General features: G+C 43.6%; 1 protein-coding gene across 1 annotated transcript in view; it reads left to right on the top strand.

Moving 5' to 3' along the window:
- The first annotated feature begins 1,645 nt into the window (after positions 1 to 1,645).
- Positions 1,646 to 16,017, top strand: part of Rai2 (retinoic acid induced 2) — a 23,224-nt gene continuing 8,852 nt past the window's right edge. The window contains exon 1 of the mRNA XM_015488062.2: positions 1,646 to 1,879. The gene's annotated coding sequence lies outside the window, so the exon portion shown is untranslated. The remainder of the gene's footprint in view (positions 1,880 to 16,017) is intronic.

Genomic DNA, 16,017 nt, shown 5'->3' with positions numbered 1-16,017 from the left:
TACCTAGCAGGGTGCCTGGCACATGATAAATCAGTGCTCAGTAAATGGTTTATTATTATCATCTTGTGAGTGTGTGGAGAGAAGCAGTGGGGAAGGGGGAATGAGGAAGCTAGCAAAGCCCTGAAAACTAAATTACTTCTTCTTTTCCCCCCAACCTAATGGTCTCACTATTGAATTGAGGCCTCCTGCTCATTGGGGCCTGTAAAGACATCAAAGTTGTTTTGGCTGAGTTGGCAGTCCTTTAGGACACAGGGTTAATTGCTAAGGGGCAACTATGAACACCCTTGGAAGAGCTGGCACAGTTCTAATGTTTCCACACACCCTTGTCTCGCCTCCAACCCTCACCAGCCCTGGGCTCCAGTTGCCCAACCAGGCAGCCTGTTCTGGACACACCTGCCATCTTATGCCTTTCTTCCAGTCATATCCTTCTGTAAAATTCTCCTCCATTCCACTATCTCCTCCTCAGAAATCCTTCAGATGTGACAAGGTCTAGTTCACATGTCACCCACAGCAATAAAAGCCCGATGGTTGGAATTCAGAGGGACAATACCAGAGGTGGGGCACGTGAGAAAGAGAAGGAATGGACAAGAATCCTGTTTGAGGGTCCCCTTGGACTACAACAGGGAAACAGGTGGCTTCATTCCAACTTGACTACCAGTGTGTGTGTGTGTGTGTGTGTGTGTGTGTGTGTGTAAACACGTGCATTCCAAAGGAAGTCTTCCCCTAAAGAAAATAGGAAATAACACCTATAATCTTCATTGCCAAGTAGCCAGATGTTAGGCAGCCAATCTGTTTCCTTTCCCCACTTCAATTTTGTATTGTTTATGCTGTATTAACTCTCACCATGATACTTGCTTTAAGATAAATATAGTGATTTCTTAAGGACTTCAAAAGATTCACCAGCCCTAAGATTCTGCGAGCATGTTGTTCTGCTCTTGAGAGAGCTTGCCTCCAGGCAGAGGAGTGCTTTTGACTAAACTGAATTTCAGAAAGAAGTCTTCCTGTTTAAAAGATGAGCATTCCCTACCCCCTTCTTCCTGCATTGTCTGCGTGCTTCTTGGGTCAGGGTTGTCATTATTATTTTTATTAGGCAATATGCAGCTGATGAAGTGAAGTAGTGTTTATTTATTGTTTTTTTGGTCCCTGAGTTGGAATACATGATCACTAGAAAAGAAACTCCCTCTGTGACTCATCCCAGGAACATCTTGCATTCCAGCCAGCACAAATATGATTAAAAGAACTTTCTGGAGGGCCCCAGTTAAATTTTAGCAAAGGAGCATATCAGCCAAGCTGACCATCTCTTGAACATTTTGCTTTTGGAAAGATAATCATCTCTGGCCTCCTTGTATGCCTTATTCTTTATGAAATCTTGAGGCACACCCCCCATGAGCCGATTCTTCTGTGGTGTGGGCATTGTTAAAAATAACAGTGTCTTCTTCATGGGGTCATAGAAGGTTCCACTGACTGGGGAATCACTTGGTCATGGTAGCCTAAATGAATGACATTTAAGTATTCACATAATATGCACTGGAACTTTCCAGGGCATGGTAGTGTAGCAGATGCTATTGGTGCCCCACCATATCCCCTCAGACTCACCTCTGTACACCAAAGGTTACTTACTGCATGTACCTGTGACTGTCCCTTAAGGTTTGTTTTTTGGTTTTTGTCTCAGGAGCACACTAGGCCTGCATGCTGTGCTATCTGGAAGTGCCAAGGAATGAACGTATCCTCCAGAAGCAACCCCTGACCAGTGATGGATGGAAGTTGGTGACTAAACACCCTGACTTCCTGGCCTCTCAGTTGACATAGCCCTGAGGAATGTGTTCTACACAGTCTCCCAGAATTCCCCAGTGGAACTGAGCTCCAGTTGCCTGCAGTGGTAACTTGCTTGATAAATTAGCTTCTTTCCTTTCCTGTCTTGTTGCTTTACTCCCCTTTTGGTGTTTTCTGGGACCTTCTCCCAAATAAACTATTTTCAGTTAATTCTTTGCCTTAGGATCATCCCATGGGAGAACCCAAGCTAAGATAACTATAGCCAGTTGGGTTCACCAAAAATCACCAGCTTCCTCTCTTCACCTTCCTTACCAAGATCACCATCACTGACAGTGGTCACTGAGTTTCCATGTGACTGTAACCCTGCAGTAGCATGTTGTCCTTTGAGAGCCTGTAGCTTCTGCATGGAAACCTGGTAAGGTAGAAAGCAGAGTTTCAGGAGGTGGCTCATTCAGTAAAATGAGATAAAGACAACTCTAGATATTGTGGAAATCTCTGCACCTGGGAAGCACCTACTCAGGAAATTTCTTTTGGGTGAGCACTAAGTGTTTGCCGATTGAGTCCGTAAAGGAATAAATAACTGCTTCACATTCACATCCTTTCTTTGCTCTTAGCGCATGTACCTTTTAATGAAGCCAGCAAACTTGGTCCTAGTTGTAGACTCTTGAATCTGTGGAGAAAAGTCAAGAAAGTAAGAAACTTCTTTCCCATGATTGGCATCTGAAATTCCTCACTTAGACTTCTACTTCTTTGTCCATAGCTCTATTGCTGACTAGATGCTGTTTATTATACCAATCATGGAAACATAATACTTGGGCCTTATCATTTGTATACCTCACTGAGAATGAGTTTATCATCTTTTTTTCTGCAAATTCCAATTTTTTTTTTGGGGGGGGGGCAATTCTGATTGCCCAAGGAAGACTGGAGTTTAGGGTTAGGCAAAAATGAAAATCAAACACCAAAAGAATATGAGCTTGTATATTTTTTTCTAGGACTGACAGCACAGCCAAGTACCAAGTAAATATGCTTGGTGATTTTAAAAGCATGTGCATTCTGCCAGAATTTGGACCAGCTTCCTTATTTACTAGGAGTACTTGTACTTGTTAACAATGTGCTATTTTTCAACATGTCCTCAATGTGCTGAGAAACTCCCGTCTCACCTCTCCCTCCACCACATGGCACAGCAACCAAGCTGTTACTGCTTTACAGCGCCCCTTGTGGCCAATTGGAGATCTCATTCCGTGTTTTCCTCACAGCTTCCTTCAGTTTCTCTATATACTTTTAAATTTTCTCTCCTTCCACTTCTACCTACTTAGCTCAGAAAATCTTTTTGCTTTCTCTCTCCCTTTTATCCTTACCCTCTTCCTTGTCTGCTCCATGTTTTTTTTTATGAGAAAATGATCCTAATCACTACTGAAAGGAAGAAAGGAGAGATACTTAGGCCCTTTGCAAAGGAGGAAAAAAAACCCTGAAGGATCTGAAGTGAAATTATGAACAGCCAAAGGGCAGTAACTTCAGAACCCTTAAAAATGCTCATGAGTCCATATGCAAGATACACAAGGCTCTGGCTTCCCCCGCTTTTCCCCCCAACCTGAACGAGGAGTAGATTTTTGTATTTATTTAATCATTTTCCTGCCATCTTTAGTTCCTGGTGTTACAATAGTATTGTCTTCTGTTTTTACCACAAATTTTCAGTATCTTAGCTATGTTGGGGGTGAAGTGGGTTTGGGGTGCCAGCCTGGAAACCTCCCATCAGGTATAACACTGATTCTATGACAATTGCCTTCCCAGTTCCTACCAGCTGATTTTCAAGTGAACCCTTAAACATACAGGGTTATGAATGTGTGGACCCATTCAGATGCCAAGGGAGTATTTGATGCTACTCAACATGCAAAGAGGAAACATGGCTAGGGGTCTAATGAGGAAGAAGATGAAGCCAATGTGACAATAAGGATGATGACAGTGAGAACGATGAAGATGAATCCAGTGCTAATGATGTGATGACAATGATGATGATAACAGTGACAGTGAAACCAACAGTGATGGCAAGGATAATGATGTTGGTCTTGATTTACAAAGCACTTTCCATGTGCCAGGCCCTGTGCCAAGCACTTTTATGTAGATTATGTCCCTTAATCATTATGAACACTCTGTATGATGGGAAGTTTTAAAAATCCTCATCTTACAAGAGAGAAACTGAGGCTTAGAACTAACTTACCCAAGGTCACGCAGCTAGCAAAGTTTGGCAGGCTGATGTTTGAACCTCAGCCTCTCTGAGTTCAAAACTTTCCATTCTGCCCAGCCTCACAGGGGGCCCAGTACCCAGGGTAAGCTGGCACTGTCCCCATGCTAACAATTGGTGAGGGGCTCACTGACATTAGGAGAAGGGGACAGCCTGAACTCCAGACCTTAGTACTTCAGAATTCTGCACCTCTTCCTTCCAGTGACCCCTCAGAGGATCTATTTCTGTCACACTGGTCTCTGGAAAATGTCTTGCTAATGACACAGGATTATAAACAGTCTTTTTCCCAGAACAAAAAATTAACCTTTGTATCTCAATCTAATTAGAAGTATTTTCTCTTTCAGAGGCAGGTTTTTCCCCTTTATTCTAAATTGAAGAGGTTTCTTTGTTGCCAGAAAAAATCACCCCAAACCATAGTTCTTCAAGAGGATAGACCCTGGCCTGAGACCTTAAACATGACCTATTGCTCCTGCATGGTATGGCTCCTGTGGCCCCAGTCCCTGATGGTGTCTGGGGTCTGGTGTCTGGTGGAAAGCTGCAGGGCCTCAGCCGAATGTAAAAACAGCCACTTGCTGACTTGCACATTCCACTCTCCATTTTGTATATACTACTTCTTATCCTTTTATTCCCTCATTCGATGATCCTGTGTTGCTGTTTAAAGGCTGTGTTGAGGAGTCTGATATATGTAGAAAGATAATAGGTGATTTAACTATGGGACAAGCTGGTGTTGGTGACCAGAATTCAAAGGTGACCACTGCCTGGCATCTCAGAGGCCCCCAAGAATGCCCAGGCCTCAGAGCACACAAATGAATGGACTTGTGTCAGAGAGTTTTCAGCCACACACACTCACCAGCCAACCCTCAGGCCCTCTGTCACTGAATTCCTGATCCAAGTTGCTTCCTGGAAGCCAGCTTATGGTCACACCCTTACCCCCAACTTCCCCTCTAATTCAGTCAACCATCCCAGCTACATAAGCAATGGTGATCCTCACCAAAAACAGCTCTTCCTGAGAGTCTCATGTAATGCTGTGGTGGCCTCTCACCTTCCACTGAGGTTCACCAAGAATACTTCTTTCCTTGTAGTGTCAGGGGCAGGCCTCTCTGGAAAGCAAACATTTATCATTCTCTACCTTAGAGACGTCCTTGCACTGATATCATCTCCTACATCTATCTATGAGCCTTGAACCCCAATCAAAGTAGACAACCATAGAAAATGGGTTTGGTTAATGCCCTGAGAAATGAGCCAAGAAAAAGGCTACATGCCTGTAATCCCAACTGCTTGGGAGGTTGAGGCAGGAGGATTGCAAGTTCAGTCAGTCTCGGCAAAGGCAAGGTGCTAAGTNTTTAGAGACAGGGTCTCACTGAGTTGCTTAGCGCCTTGCCATTGCTGAGGCTGGTTTTGAACTCACGATCCTCCTGCTTCAGCCTCCCGAGCTGCTGGGATTACAGGCATGTGCCATCGTGCCTGGCTCCTACGAAGATCTTGAAGTTCTTGTGTTGATGGCCAGTCAGTGATTCTGGGCCCCACCCCTTTCATTTTTCATCAGAATCAGACCAGACCTAATATTTGCACTGTGTTCTAACAGGACTTCCCCATAGCCATTGCCCATCCTCAAATAGATTTGTCTCAGTTGAAATTTGTGTGGCCACCACTGTTTTAATAAATCAAGTAGCATGCTGGGTGACTTATATCCAAAGCTCATTTGGGTACTCATGTTCCTTTTGGAGAGCTGTGTAGATCTCTGGATGCAGAAGGCAATCAACCATAAGGCAAGTGACTATGTTGTATATTCTCCATATTTTAACCAATTTGGGAATACATTCATGTGGTAATTATGTTCACAGCTTTGGTAAAAAGGCCCTGTGCTGATGTTTAAAGCTCAGAAAATTTAATCACTGGGGCACGTAATTGACAATTATTACACCCTATGGGGAGAGAAAATCATTTTTACCCAGTTGGAATTACTTCTTAGATATTTAGTGCATCCTAGGTCCTGAATGGTGAAACCATATGTGCATTGTATTAAGGACAAAAATTATGCTTTTCTCATTTGGCTCATAGTGAGTGACGGGTGGTTTTTATACAGAATTAGGTCAGTCATTGAGGGTGTGGTTTAAGAACTGGACCAAAGTAGAAAATAGACTCGGGCGGCGAGGGGAGTGCATTGCCCCCGTGTGCTGCTTCACTGTGTGGGAGTATGACAAGTCAGGACGGCTAAAGGATATCTTGTTAGGAATTTCCAGCAATAGTGGGGTGCTCCGGAACCTGGAGGAAGGATTTCTATCGCACGAGGATCGGCTACAGGGACTCAAACGCGAGAGGTTTGTCGCACGGAGGGTAACACTGCTTATTCAGCAAACCGCCCCGCGGCTAGAGTCTGCAGCGTGCGCTGGGATAGAGACGCAGGGTTACAGCGCTGCAGTTTCTGCCAGCCGCGCAAGCACCGTACTCAGGGCTGAATTCTGGGTTCCAGACGGGGTAAGGAAGCGGTCCTGCTCGGTTCTACACACCGGTCAGTCCACAGAGGAGGCCAGCAGCCACCATCTTGGTAAACTGACGTCACGTCCCCTGTTTTCGACTGACCGCAACTCATTCAGCCATAGATCAGGTAATTCCAGGCTACAATTCGCCTGTGGCTTGCAAACAGATTGCTAGGGTTCTGCGCCTGGGTGCTTCTAAGAACCTGAGCCTATCGGAGCGAACGCCGAGCGCGGGGCGCCCGAGTTCCGGCTCCCGGAACCGCCCCGCGGAGGCTGCTTCATGAACCCTGCTCCTATCAGAGCATACAACAAGCACTAAGCAGCCGAACTCCGGCTCCCGGAACTGAGCCCGCGGGGACTGCTTCTTGGAGCTTACACTTATAGGAGCTTACACCGAGCACGGAGCGGCCGAGTTCCGGCTCCCGGAACTTCCCTGGACCGGGGCTAGGAGCCCGCGGAAACTGCTTCTCGGTCCGGGTCCTGCTGAGGGCCGGTCAGGACTCACCCGTTGCTTTGGTTGCCCGGCAAGGGGAACGAAATGCTGCCATTCGCATAGGATACCAACATGGCAGAGATCTGATGTCAGCAGAAAGCGGCGGAGGAGAGAACTTCATCAATACCAGCGGTGACAGAAGCAGTTGGTCTCCTGGTAGGGGGGGTGAGGCACAGTCACCCGAGTCTCCTCAATTTGTCGTTGAGCCAGAGGGGAGAAGCCGGGCCGCCGCCAGCGCCCGGAGCAGGCCCAGCGGCTCGCCAGCGTGGTGACCGCGTGACCCCAATTGGAGAGGGGGTGGAGCGGAGCCGCCACCCGCACCCGCAAGGTGGGCAGACCCGCGACCCAGTGGTACATGGGCGTGGTAGGAGGGGCAGGGCAGAGCCGCCGTTCGCGCTTGCAAGGTAAACAGACCTGTGACAGCCTGGCGGGTCAGGCCCAGTGGCCTGCCAGTGTGGTACACATGTCACCCCAACTGGAGTAGGGGCAGAGCAGATCCTTCTCCCACGCCCGGATCAGGCCCTGCCGGTGTGGTGGTCACGTGACCCCAATTGGAGTGGGGGCGGAGCGGAACCGCCACCCGTGCCCGCAGGGTGAGCAGACCAGTGATCAAACTGCAGATCAGACCCAGGGGTCCGCAGGCGTGGTAGGAGGGGCAGGGCAGATCCGCCGCCCGCGCCTCCAAGGTAGGCAGACCTACAACAGACCGGCGGATCAGGCCCAGGAGCCTGCCGGCGTGGTACAAACACCACCCTAATTGGAGTAGTGGCAGAGCAGAGTCGCCGCCCGTGCCAGGAACAGGCCCAGCGTCCTGCAGGCGGGGTAGTCACGACACCCCATTTGGAGTAGGGGCAGAGTAGAACCGCCGCCCGCGTCTGCAGGGTAGGCAAACCTGCAACCGACTGGCGGATCAGGCCCGGTGGCCTGCCGGCGTGGTACACTCGTCACCCCAATTGGAGTAGGGGCAGAACAGAGCCGCCGCCAGCTCCCAGAACAGGCCCAGTGACCTGCCGGCGTGGTAGCCACGACACCCCAATTGGAATAAGGAGAGAGCAGAGCCGCCGCCCGCACCTGCAGGAAAGATACGCAAGCAGTATGAAAAGACAAGGAAAGAAAGGACCACAAGCAATGCAGGTCAACGCAACTTTAGAAGAGGTAACAGCTGCAGCAGATGGAATGTCAGATAAAGAATTCAGGATATACATGCTTCAGATGATCTGGAGTATCAAGGAAGACATTAAACAGCAAAATCAGACAATGAAAGATCACTTCGACAACGAATTACGCAAACAAATCCAGGAAGCAAAGGAACAACTATACAGGGAGATAGAGGTTATAAAAAACAAACAATCAGAAATCCTAGAAATGCAGGAAGCAATAAACCAACTTAAAAACTCAATGGAGAATACTACCAGCAGAGTAGAACACTTAGAAGATAGAACATCAGACAATGAAGACAAAGTATTTCAACTGGAAAAGAACATAGACAGCTCAGCAAGACTGTTAAGAAACCATGAGCAGAACATCCAAGAAATATGGGATAACATTAAGAGACCAAACTTAAGAGTCATTGGGATACAGGAAGGTACAGAGCTCCAAACCAAAGGAATGAGCAGTCTATTCAATGAAATAATACGAGAAAACTTCCCAGACTTGAAGAATGAGACAGAATCCCAAATCCTAGAAGCCTACAGGACGCCGAATGTGCAAAATCATAAGAGATCCACACCTAGACACATTATAATGAAGATGCCCAACATACAGAATAAGGAGAGAATTTTAAAAGCTACAAGAGAAAGGAAGCAGATTACATTTAGGGGTAAGCCAATCAGGATAACAGCTGATCTTTCAACACAGACTCTGAAAGCTAGAAGATCCTGGAATAACATATTTCAAACACTGAAAGAAAATGGGTTCCAACCAAGAATTGTGTATCCAGCGAAATTAAGCTTCAGGATGGAAGATGAAATTAAAACCTTCCACGATAAACAAAAGTTTAAAGAATTCGCAGCTAGAAAACCATCTCTTCAAAACATCCTCGCCAAAGCATTACAGGAAGAGGAAATGGAAAATAACAATGAAAACCAACAGTGGGAGGTAGGACAGTAAAGGGGGGGGAAATAATCAAAGAGGAAAACAAACCATGTTTAGTAACAGAAATAAACAAATATGGCTGGAAGAACAACCCATATCTCAATAATAACCCTAAATGTTAATGGCTTAAACTCACCAATTAAGAGACACAGGCTAGTAGAATGGATCACAAAACAAGACCCAACAATATGCTGCCTACAGGAGACGCATTTGATAGGAAAAGACATACATAGGCTGAAGGTGAAAGGTTGGGAAAAATCATATCACTCATATGGACTTCGGAAACAAGCAGGAGTGTCCATACTCATATCAAATAAAATAGATTTCAAGCCAAAGTTAATCAAAAGGGATAAAGAGGGACACTACATACTGCTTAAGGGAACCATACACCAACAAGACATAACAATCATAAATATTTATGCCCCAAACAATGGTGCAGCTATGTTCGTCAAACAAACTCTTCTCAAGTTCAAGAGTCTAATAGACCACCATACCATAATCATGGGAGACTTCAACACACCTCTCTCGCCACTGGACAGATCTTCCAAACAAAAGTTGAATAAGGAAACTATAGAACTCAATAACACTATTAATAACCTAGACCTAATTGACATATATAGAGTATACCACCCAACATCAAGCAGTTACACTTTTTTCTCAGCAGCACATGGATCCTTCTCAAAAATAGATCATATATTATGTCACAGGGCAACTCTTAGACAATATAAAGGAGTAGAGATAATACCATGCATCTTATCTGATCATAATGGAATGAAACTGAAAATCAACGATAAAAGAAGGAAGGAAAAAGCATACATCACTTGGAGAATGAACAATAGGTTACTGAATGATCAATGGGTTATAGAAGACATCAAGGAGGAAATTAAAAAATTCTTAGAGATAAATGAAAACACAGACACAACATATCGGAATCTATGGGACACATTGAAAGCAGTTCTAAGAGGAAAATTCATTGCTTGGAGTTCATTCCTTAAAAAAAGAAAAAACCAACAAATAAATGATCTCATACTTCATCTCAAAATCCTTGAAAAAGAAGAGCAAAACAACAGCAAAAGAAGTAGAAGGCAAGAAATAATTAAAATCAGAGCTGAAATTAATGAAATCGAAACAAAAGAAACAATTGAAAAAATTGACAAAACTAAAAGTTGGTTCTTTGAAAAAATAAACAAAATCGACAGACCCTTAGCGATGCTAGCGAAGAGAAGAAGAGAGAGAACTCAAATTACTAGCATACGGGATGAAAAAGGCAATATCACAACAGACACTTCAGAAATACAGAAGATAATCAAAAACTATTTTGAATCCTTATACTCCAATAAATTAGAAGATAGTGAAGGCATAGATAAATTTCTTAAGTCATATGATCTGCCCAGATTGAGTCAGGAGGATATAGACAACCTAAACAGACCAATATCAATTGAGGAAATAGAAGAAACCATCAAAAGACTACCAACTAAGAAAAGCCCAGGACCGGATGGGTATACAGCAGAGTTTTACAAAACCTTTAAAGAGGAACTAATACCAATACTTTTCAAGCTACTTCAGGAAATAGAAAAAGAGGGAGAACTTCCAAATTCATTCTACGAGGCCAACATCACCCTGATACCTAAACCAGACAAAGACACTTCAAAGAAAGAAAACTACAGACCAATATCTCTAATGAACCTAGATGCAAAAATCCTCAATAAAATTCTGGCGAATCGGATACAAAAACATATCAAAAAAATTGTACACCATGATCAAGTAGGATTCATCCCTGGGATGCAAGGCTGGTTCAATATACGGAAATCAATAAATGTTATTCACCACATCAATAGACTTAAAAATAAGAACCATATGATCATCTCGATAGATGCGGAAAAAGCATTCGACAAAGTACAGCATCCCTTTATGTTCAAAACTCTAGAAAAACTAGGGATAACAGGAACATACCTCAATATTGTAAAAGCAATCTATGCTAAGCCTCAGGCTAGCATCATTCTGAATGGAGAAAAACTGAAGGCATTCCCTCTAAAATCTGGAACAAGACAGGGATGCCCTCTCTCTCCACTTCTGTTCAACATAGTTCTCGAAACACTGGCCAGAGCAATTAGACAGACGAAAGAAATTAAAGGCATCAAAATAGGAAAAGAAGAACTTAAATTATCACTATTTGCAGATGATATGATTCTATACCTAGCAGACCCAAAAGGCTCTACAAAGAAACTATTAGAGCTAATAAATGAATTCAGCAAAGTGGCAGGATATAAAATCAACACGCATAAATCAAAGGCATTCCTGTATATCAGCGACAAATCCTCTGAAATGGAAATGAGGACAACCACTCCATTCACAATATCTTCAAAAAAAATAAAATACTTGGGAATCAACCTAACAAAAGAGGTGAAAGACTTATACAATGAAAACTACAGAACCCTAAAGAGAGAAATAGAAGAAGATCTTAGAAGATGGAAAAATATACCCTGTTCATGGATAGGCAGAACTAACATCATCAAAATGGCGATATTACCAAAAGTTCTCTATAGGTTTAATGCAATGCCAATCAAAATCCCAACGGCATTTCTTGTAGAAATAGAGAAAGCAATCATGAAATTCATATGGAAAAATAAAAGACCCAGAATAGCAAAAACAATGCTAAGCAGGAAGTGTGAATCAGGCGGTATAGCGATACCAGACTTCAAACTATACTACAGAGCAATAGTAACAAAAACAGCATGGTACTGGTACCAAAACAGGCGGGTGGACCAATGGTACAGAATAGAGGACACAGAAACCAATCCACAAAACTACAACTATCTTATATTTGATAAAGGGGCTAAAAGCATGCAATGGAGGAAGGATAGCATCTTCAACAAATGGTGCTGGGAAAACTGGAAATCCATATGCAACAAAATGAAACTGAATCCCTTTCTCTCGCCATGCACAAAAGTTAATTCAAAATGGATCAAGGAGCTTGATATCAAATCAGAGACACGCCGTCTGATAGAAGAAAAAGTTGGCTACGATCTACATACTGTGGGGTCGGGCTCCAAATTCCTCAATAGGACACCCATAGCACAAAAGTTAATAACTAGAATCAACAAATGGGACTTACTCAAACTAAAAAGTTTTTTCTCAGCAAAAGAAACAATAAGAGAGGTAAATAGGGAGCCTACACCCTGGGAACAAATCTTTACTCCTCACACTTCAGATAGAGCCCTAATATCCAGAGTATACAAAGAACTCAAAAAATTAGACAATAAGAGAACAAACAACCCAATCAACAAATGGGCCAAGGACCTGAACAGACACTTCTCAGAGGAGGACATACAGTCAATCAACAAGTACATGAAAAAATGCTCACCATCTCTAGCTGTCAGAGAAATGCAAATCAAAACCACCCTAAGATACCATCTCACTCCAGTAAGATTGGCAGCCATTATGAAGTCAAACAACAACAAGTGCTGGCGAGGATGTGGGGAAAAGGGTACACTTGTACATTGCTGGTGGGACTGCAAATTGGTGCAGCCAATTTGGAAAGCAGTATGGAGATTTCTTGGAAAGCTGGGAATGGAGCCACCATTTGACCCAGCTATTCCCCTTCTTGGTCTATTCCCTAAAGACCTAAAAAGAGCATGCTACAGGGACACTGCTACATCGATGTTCATAGCAGCACAGTTCACAATAGCAAGACTGTGGAACCAACCTAGATGCCCTTCAATAGACGAATGGATAAAAAAAATGTGGCATTTATACACAATGGAGTATTACTCTGCATTAAAAAATGACAAAATCATAGAATTTACAGGGAAATGGATGGCATTAGAGCAGATTATGCTAAGTGAAGCTAGCCAATCCCTAAAAAACAAATGCCAAATGTCTTCTTTGATATAAGGAGAGTAACTAAGAACAGAGTAGGGACGAAGAGCAGGAGAAGAAGATTAACATTTAACAGGGATGAGAGGTGGGAGGGAAAGGGAGAGAGAAGGGAAATTGCATGGTAATGGAAGGAGACCCTCAGGGTTATACAGTGGAGGGGGTAGAGAGAGAGGAGGGGAGGGGAGGGGAGAGGTGGGGAGGGGGGAGGGTGGAGGATGGGAAAGGCAGCGGAGCACAACAGACACTAGTATGGCAATATGTAAATCAAAGGATGTGTAACTGATGTGATTCTGCAATCTGTGTATGGGGTGAAGGTGGGAGTTCATAACCCACTTGAATCAAAGTGTGGAATATGATATGTCAAGAAATTTGTAATGTTTTAAACAACCCACAATAAAAAATTAAAAAAAAAAAAGAAAAGAAAATAGACTCAACACAAGAGTGTGGGTGGAAGGGGGGCAGGATTCTGGCAGAGGTGTCTAGGAAATCAGCGTTTTAAGAGGAGGGACAGCTCACCTCTTCCTGATGATAGGGGCATATGGAAGACACTTTGAGGGCTGGAGGGAAGTTGTGGGAGTTTGCAGGTTGATAGTTTCAATCTTTTTTGTGAAGTAAGAAGGAAAGTCAGCTATTGAGAAGAAATTTGGCTCACAAACTATCTTGTGCTCTGACCTTTAGATTAAGGGTTCCCAGGGATTGGGACGTGGCTCAGTGGTACATGGCCCTGGGTTAGATCCCCAGTACCACACAAAAAAGTAGATTAAGGGTTTCCAGCTTCACTGTATATTAGAACCTCCTGGAAATTTTTTGAAAACCCCAGTGCCCAAGCCACATCCCAGAACAATTAAATTGGTCTTGGGAGTGGGACCCACACATTGGTATTTTTTTCAAGCTCCAGGGCAATTTCAATATATGGCCAGCTTTGAGAACCAGTAGAAAACCAGTGCTTCTCAGACCTTAATGTGCATGCAAATCACCCAGGAATCTTGTTGAGATGAAGATTCTGATTCAGTGGATCTGGGTTGTAGTCTGAGATTCTGGATTTCTAACAATCTCCTGGGTGATACTGCTGCTTCTGCTCCAAGGACCCACACTTTGAATAAGAAAGACACAGATAATCTTTCATTGTTTGTTCCAGAATAATTGATAGCTGCTGACATGCTCCATGAAAACAAAAGCTGTCAATATTTTAGAGATGGAAAAGTCATATCTTGAGAAAACTGAATCTCAGAATATGTAATCCTGTACCACACAGTGAAGCTCTAGTCAAAAAATGGTGGACCGGGGCTGGGGATGTGGCTCAAGCGGTAGCGCGCTCGCCTGGCATGTGTGCGGTCCGGGTTCGATCCTCAGCACCACATACAAACAAAGAAGTTGTGTCCGCCGATAACTGAAAAATAAATATTAAAATCCTCTCTCTCTCTCTCTCTCTCTCTCTCTCTCTTTAAAAAAAATGATGGACCACATATTCAATGGAGATCTCATAAAATTATATCACCAAGTAACATCATGACCATCTTAGTTTGCATAAGCACACTGAATGGTGTTCACAAAATGACGAAATTAGCCATCACTTTGCTTCTCAGAATTTGCCCCGTTGTTAAGCAACATGTGGCAAGCATTTAAAGCATGATCATTTTAGTGGAGGAAGCTTGTCTTATAGAAAAATCCAGATGAAGTTAATCTCAGTGGAAGAGGAGAGCAAGTCACATCTACATCCTGAAGCTAAGTGTGCCTTCTGAGTGACCTCCCTCCAGTAATCCCAGGGGCCTCAAAAGGCCATTGAGAAAAATGGCCCCTGGCTTGAGTTGCTGTGAGACAAACCCCTCTTGATACCTGCCACACTGAGGTAGTCACTCCCAAGGCATTTGCTTAAAGGTGTTTGGCACTTTGGACCCAGGGCCTTATAGTCATCTTTATAGTCATTTCTATGTTGAAAATGGTTCCAGTTCACAAAATGTGATCTGGGCATTTAGGAGGGGCTCCCAGCATGCTGAGGGCATTAGGAGTAAGGTAGGGATGTGTGTGTGTGTGTGTGTGTGTGTGTGAGAGAGAGAGAGAGAGAGAGAGAGAGAGAGAGAGAGAAGCGTGTCTGGGATGACAGGCGCATAGGCCACTGTACCCAGTCACTTATTTATTTTATTTTCAGTATGACTTCAAGGTACACACAAGACAATCACTGCCAGGCGTAGGAGGAACATAGCACATTGATAAACAGTCAGATCTTTGAGGAAGCATTAAACAATCTTAAGGTAGTGTGCAAGTCTTTCAATAACCTCAAAATACCTACATGAGGGTTGGGATTGTAGCTCAGTGGTAGAGTGCTTGCCTTGCATTCGTGAGGCCCTGGGTTCAATCCTCAGCACCACATAAAAATAAATAAATAAAAATAAAGATATTGTGTCCATCTACAGCTAAAAAAATAAATAAATAAATAAATGGATGAATAAATAAATAAATAAATACCTACATGAAAACCAGAGAGAATTAAAAGAAAAGATGGATAAATCTATTATGGCAAAGAGGCGAGAACACTCATCCCTTAGCAGCTGACGACTTAGGCCATAAATAAATAATCAGTAACAAAGGACAGCAGAACTACATCAGGAACAACCCACACCTAATGGGCATGTTCAGAACACTGCAAGGCCACCACCACACAGCAGACATTCTTTTAAAGCGAATACGGAATGTTTACCAAAGTTGACCATAGAATGGAACATAAACCAAATCTCCACAAAGTCTAAAAGATGAAATCACACCACAACTCTTCTCTGAACAACACAAAAGTAAGCTGGAGGTCGGGCATGTTAGCCACTGCCAGGAGTCATTTCAAGAACCGGATTAAACCCAAAGAAAGTATAAACCTGTAGATTCACAAATCTCAGGGAGAAATAGCAGCATCCATCTTTCACAAACTCTTGAGAGGGGCAGGTCAGGGGTCAAGGTGAGATTGAAATACCCCCAACAAAGTGTCAACTTTATCAAACCAGTAGCCTAGATAGAGCAGGTACTTGTACTATTCCTTCTCGGTGCCATTGTGGGTTTTTTTTTTT

The sequence above is a fragment of the Marmota marmota genome, unplaced genomic scaffold, assembly GCF_001458135.2.
Source record: "Marmota marmota marmota unplaced genomic scaffold, marMar, whole genome shotgun sequence".
Classification (NCBI taxonomy): Eukaryota; Metazoa; Chordata; class Mammalia; order Rodentia; family Sciuridae; genus Marmota; species Marmota marmota.
This window is presented reverse-complemented; position numbering and strand designations above follow the sequence as displayed.